We start from the raw sequence: 6,487 nt of genomic DNA, 5'->3' as shown, positions 1-6,487 counted from the left end.
ATTTTCTATTTATTTTTGAGTCAGTTTTGGCAGTTTGCATGTTTAAAGGAATTTGTCCTTTTAATCTAGGTTGTCTATATCTACATACAAATATTCATAGTGTTATCTTGTAATCCCTTTTATTTCTTAATGTCGGTAGTAATGTCCCTACTTTCATTCCTAATTCTAGTAATTTAACACTTCTGTATTTTTCTTCGTCACTTTATCTAATGGCTTGTCAATATTGGTGATCTTTTCAAAGAACTATCCTTTGGTTTTGTTGATTATCTCTATTGTTTTTTTTATTTGATTTAGCTACACTCTAGTCCTTTTTGTTTCTGTCCTTCTGCTTGCTTTGTTTAGTTTGCTCCTCTTTTTGTAGCTCCTTAATAAAGGTTAGATTTTTTTATTGTAGTGAAAAGCACATAACATAAAATTTACCATCTCAACCATTTTTAAGTGTACAGTTCAGTAGCATTATGTATTTTCACATTGTTGTGAAACATCTCCAGAAAATTTTCATCTTGGAAATCTGAAACTGTATACCCAGTAAACAACAACTTCCCTCCTTCCCCTCCCCTCAGACCCTGGCAAACATCATTCTACTTTCTTTTTCTATGAATTTCACTACTTCAGATACCTCATATAACTGGAATCATGCAGTATTTGTATTTGCACTTTGGTTAAAAACTGGATATTTTGACTATTATAATATGGCAAACTCTGCAAATCACATTTTCCTCCCTTCCCAGGGTTTATTGTTGATGCTTGTTATAGTCGTTTTTTGTTTTGTTTTGTGATTTTTATGAACAAATTTCATCAATTCTATATTATTTGTTTTATGTTATTACTGAAGTCCCTTTTCCATTAATTTAGTGGTGAGCTAGTTACTGAACAGAGATTTTCTAAATGTCTGGAACCCAGTAAATCTACCAATCTTTGCAACTTGGCTCTGCATGAGCGTTGGGGCATACCTTCAGTGCTCAGCAAGGAGTTTACAATTCTGCCTTAAACTTCAATTCCTATTTGCACAAACCCTGAAGTTTAGCGATAAGTAGGAGCTTAGAACCTTCTCACATCTTTTATGAGCATGTACCTAGCCCTGGCATACACATGACCTTCTAGATTTCCAGGAATATGTGGAACCTTTTCAAAGTCCTTATTTCCCAAAGCATCTCATTCCCTAGCCTTATCTCTCAACATTTTGGTTAGAGTATTTTTTGCCCCAACTGGTGTTAACTCAAGAAGTAGCAGCTAATACATTTGCTTTTAAATGTTTTCCACAAGTGTCCCCTCCCCCTTGGTAGCTCCCTTATTAGCCTTTAGAAAGTTCCAAGTTAGGCTAAATAAAGACAAGTCCTTTGATGCAACCGTTCAGGGACCCACAAAATGAGTCAAAACTAACAACCACATTTTTTTTTAGAATAAGGTCCATTGCTCTCTCTGGTATAACATACCTGTACCAGTAATCACAGCTATTGTCTTCAAGGCCACTGCTATACTGAGAAGGTGGGGATGGTTACCAGGATAAGTCAAAATACCATGAAGTTGTTTTACTAAGATTCAGCTATCTTTTCTTGATTGTTTCCCTGGTTGCTATAAGGTTTGGATTAGAGTCTACAGTTCCAAAAAAGTTTGACAGTTTTGTCAATTTATTTATTACTTTTGTGGAAGGATAAACTTTCGGATTTCCATAATTTGCCATTTTCACTGACGTCATTTTAAAAAATTGACTATGCCTGTCTTTAGTGTAAAATGCTATGTATATATGTATGTGTGTGTATACATCGATAACATCTTTTTTTACACTTGTTTCTTTTACAATCTGATATTTTCTGATTAATATATTTTTGAGAAATGCCTCAATTTCTAGTCTGCTCATAATACTATTCCTCGTGCTATAGTGCTGTTACCAATTTATTAATTTCTCATACCTCATCATTATTAGAAAGGATTTTGGAGAAAGTATATGCTCAGCCCACTATCTTGAACTAAACATCTAATGTTATTGAACATGGTGAGAATATATAGAACATAATAAATACTAAAAGGCAATTAGAGATATCCTTTTATCTTTTATTTGCACTACAGTAAGTACTGTTTTAATCTATTAAAAACCCTTTTATTCTTAGTTTACTATTTTTACTATTTATTATTCCTAGACATTTTCTAAATGAGGAAAATGTGCTGTTTTTCATCAAATGCCTATTCAGAATATTAATGGCCATATTTTTGTCTGTTTTCTTCCTTGATCTAATGAAGTGAAGGATTATATTATATAATACTAATATTTTAACATCTCAGTTTGTACTAGTCTATATTGTAGTATTTCTTTCAATTTACTGCAATATTTATTTAACTGGGGCTTACTTTAAAATTTTGGCATTTATAATTTGAGATTGTTATGAAATTTACTGTTTTTAAAAGTGATCATTACAAAATTTTATTGTGTTATGATAGGTTTATATACCACTTTGGAAATCTTTCTCCAACATAGCAAATTTTAAAAAACCCTTATTGAGCGTCTATTAAGTAAAATAAAAGAGATCAATGGGATCACTGTGAAGGGCAGGGAGCCTTGAAGAGTAAGAGTGGAGCTCATATGTCATGTATATACTGCCTTAAATTTTTTTTAACATTAAAAATGAAACATTGAAAAATAAATAGGTAAAATGAATTGAAAGAATCTGTTCTTTTGAAACTTTGAAAACACCCATATTTTAAAAAGTTTGTCAAATGCATTTTAGAGTAATTTTGTCATATTAAAAAAAATGTTCTAGGTCATTGGTTTATTCAGGTTTTCTCTTTTTTTGCCCATTTGCATTTTCCTGGGAAACGTTCAAAATATATTAGCATATATCTGCACATCTCATTAACTTATTCTTTAAAAAATGCCATCTCTTTTGCTTGATTTCACAGTCATTTTCTTTAATATTTAGATTTTCTCCACTTTTTTTTCAAGTTGATACAATTTTATTTATTTTTTAAAAATTTTTATTGGAGTACAGTTGATTTACAATGTTGTGTTAGTTTCAGATGTACAGCAAAGTAAATCAGTTAAACACATATCCACTCTTTTTTTTTTTTAGACTCTTTTCCCATTTAGGCCATTTATTGAGGTAATGTTGGTTTATAACATTATGTAAGTTTCATATATACAACATTATATTTCTACTTCTATATACCCTGCAGTGTGCTCACCACCAAAAACTTCATTTCCATCCATCACCATACAGTTGTTCCCCTTTACCCATTTAGCCCTCACCTCCCCCTTCCCCTCTGGTAACCACTACTCTGTTCTCTATATCTACATGTTTATTTTTGTTTGGTTTGTGCATTTATTTCATTTTTTGTTTGTTTTTTATATTCCACATATGAGTGAAACCATATTGTGTTTGTCTTTCTCCATGTGACTTGTTTCACTTAGCATCATACCCTCAAGGTCCATTGATGTTAGGATTTTATTTCCTTGGTTTCAATTTTACTGTTTTGAAAAGAAAAAAATAAATATCTCATTATTAATATACTCTAATTTCCCCTCTTTTCTTGTACATTAATTGTTGCTTTTATTATTTTACACTCCTTAGTTTTGCTTTTGTTGTTTATCCACTGTTGCCACTTCCAGGTCCCCCTGACATTTTGGTAACCTCCTTGAATTTGTTTCATAATACTTGGGCCCTTTTTAGAGCTAATGTAATCTCTGATGGCCTACCTGATCTTTAGGTCCTGGCCATCTCTGATTTGACCCATGAGCCTGGACAACATTTAATGGCTCATAACTTTAAGAATAATAAAGAATTCAACTTACCTATTGAGATGATCTATGATTTTTTTATTCTTCAATTTGTTAATATGGTGTATCACATTGATTAATTTGTGTGTACTGAAGAATCCTTGCATCCCTGGGATAAACCCCACTTGATCATGGTGCATGATCCTTTTAATGTGCTGTTGGATTCTGTTTGCTAGTATTCTGTTGAGGAGTTTTGCATCTATGTTCATCAGTGATATTGGCCTGTAATTTTCTTATTTGGGGACATCTTTGTCTGGTTTTGGTATCAGGGTGATGGTGGCCTCGTAGAATGAGCTTGGGGGTGTTCCTCCCTCTGAAATTTTTTGGAAGAGTTTAAGAAGCATAGGTATTAGCTCTTTTCTAAATGTTTGATAGAATTCCCCAGTGAAGGCATCTGGTCCTGGAGTTTTGTTTGTTGGAAGATTTTTAATCATGGTTTCAAGTTCATTACTTGTGAATTGGTCTGTTCATATTTTCTATGTCTTCCTGGTTCAGTCTTGGAAGGTTATACCTTTCTAAGAATTTGTCCATTTCTTCCAGGTTGTCCATTTTACTGGCATAGAGTTGCTTGTAGTAGTCTCTTATAATCCTTTGTATTTCTGCTGTGTCAGTTGTAACTTTTCCTTTTTCATTCTAATTTTATTGGTTTTAGTCCCCTCCCTTTTTTTCTTGATGAATCTGGCTAAAAGTTTATCCATTTTGTTTATCTTCTCAAAGAACCAGATTTTAGTTTCACTGATCTTTGCTATTGTTTTCTTCATTTCTATTTCATTTATTTCTGCTCTGATCTTCATGATTTCTTTCCTTCTACTAACTGTTGTTTGTTTGTTTGTTCTTCTTTCTCTAGTTGCTTTAGGTGTAAGGTTAGGTTGTTTATTTGAGATTTTTCTTGTTTCTGAGGTAAGATTGTATTGCTATAAACTTCCCTCTTGGAACTGCTTTTGCTACATCCCATAGGTTTTGCGTCATCATGTTTTAGTTGTCATTTGTTTCTAGGCATTTTTTGATTTCCTCTTTGATTAAAAATGTGGAATGCTTCATGAATTTGCATGTCATCCTTGTGCAAGGGCCATGCTAATCTTCTCTGTATCATTCCAATTTTAGTATATGTGCTGCCAAAGCAAGCATGATTCTGTGTTTCTTGTTTGTTCCCCTCTTTTTGTTTTTCTTTTTTGTGGTTTGATTGTTTCCTTTTATTTTATGCTTGTGTTCTCTTATTTTTGTTTTTTAATGTATTATATGTTTTTTGATTTGTGCTTACCCTGTTTTTCAAGTATGTTATCCCCTTCCCATATCTACTTGCTTTAGACTGATAGTCATATCACATTCCAAAAAATAAAAAAAAAAGGAATCTACATTTTCTTACTCTCCTCTCCCACAATTTTATGATTTTGATATCCTCCTCTTCTACATCTTCATTTTTATTCTTTTGCTGTTCATGTGGTTATCATCGTTTTCACAAAAATATTTTGATTTTTTTCTTTTAATCTGGCTTATTTAAGTGATTTACTTTCCAATTGTGCTTTTCTCCTTCCTATAGATTCTTGCTTCTTTTCTATTTAGAGAAGACCTGTTACTATTTCATTTAGGACAGGTTTAGTATTGCTGTATTCTTTTCAGTTTTGCTTGTCTGAGAAATTCTTTCTTTCTCTCCATCTATTCTAAATGATATCTTGCTGGTTAGAGTATCCTAGGTTGCAGATTTTTCCCTTTTAGAACTTTGAATATATCTTGCCACTCCCTTCTTGCCTGCAACGTTTCTATAGAGAAATCAATCAGCGTATAGCCTTATGGGGGTTCCCTTGTAATTAACTATTTATTTGTTTTTCTCTTGCTGCCTTTAAATCCTCTTTTTAACTTTTACCATTTTAATTATAAAAGGTTTTGGTGTAGGTCTGTTTGGGTTCATCATTTTTGACACTGTCTATGCTTCCTGTACCTGAATATCTGTTTCCTTCTTTAGGTTTGAAAAGTTTTCAGTCGTAATTTCTTCAAATACGTTTTTGAGCCTCTTTTCTCTTTCCTCTCCTTCTGGAATCCCTATTATGCGTAGATTTGCACACTTTATATTATCACATAGGTCTCTTTTATATTGCTTTCTTTTTTTTTTTTCATTTGGCTTTCTGTCTGCTCTTCTGATTGGGTGATTTCTTTTATTCTATTGATATCTTCCAGATCAGTTATTCATTCTTCTGCATTATTCATTCTGCTATTCATTGCCTTTAGCTCAGCTTTCATCTCAGCAAATGAGTTTTCTAATTTTTCTTGGCTTCTCTTTATAGCTTCTAGTTCCTTTTTACAGTAATCTGCATTTTTGTTGATGGCTTTTCTTAATTCCTTTAGCATTTTTATTACCTCCTTTTTGAACTCAGTGTCTATTAGACTGAAGAAGGGGTCTGTTTCATTGTTTGTTCTTTCACAGGAATTCTCTTGGTCTTTTAACTGGGAGTGGGTCCTCTGCTTCTTCATTTTACTTATATTTCTCTTAACTGTGGTCCTAAATTCACAGAGTATCTACTGTGGTCTTGGACGGCTATTTATATGTGGGAGTATCCCTGTGTAGGCTGTGTGGCTGAATATTTTTGGTGTAAAGCCTGTTATTAGTATGGATGCCTGCTGCCTCTTTCCTCAGGATGTGCTAGCCATTATCATTGACCTGATAGAGGGTGTGCCAGTGCAGTGGCTGGTGCCTACTCCCAGAGCTCTCAGCAGCAG

General features: G+C 33.1%; 1 non-coding gene across 1 annotated transcript; it reads right to left on the bottom strand.

Annotated features, from left to right (window-relative positions):
- Positions 1-4,793: 4,793 nt before the first annotated feature.
- On the bottom strand, positions 4,794-4,896 carry LOC118889368. The gene has a single exon (XR_005018504.1). It is a non-coding gene; the product is annotated as a U6 spliceosomal RNA (small nuclear RNA).
- Between the last annotated feature and the right edge of the window lie 1,591 nt (positions 4,897-6,487).

The sequence above is a fragment of the Balaenoptera musculus genome, chromosome X, assembly GCF_009873245.2.
Source record: "Balaenoptera musculus isolate JJ_BM4_2016_0621 chromosome X, mBalMus1.pri.v3, whole genome shotgun sequence".
In the NCBI taxonomy this organism is placed as follows: Eukaryota; Metazoa; Chordata; class Mammalia; order Artiodactyla; family Balaenopteridae; genus Balaenoptera; species Balaenoptera musculus.
The sequence above is the reverse complement of the archived record's forward strand: the minus strand, read 5'-3'. Positions and strand labels throughout refer to the sequence as shown.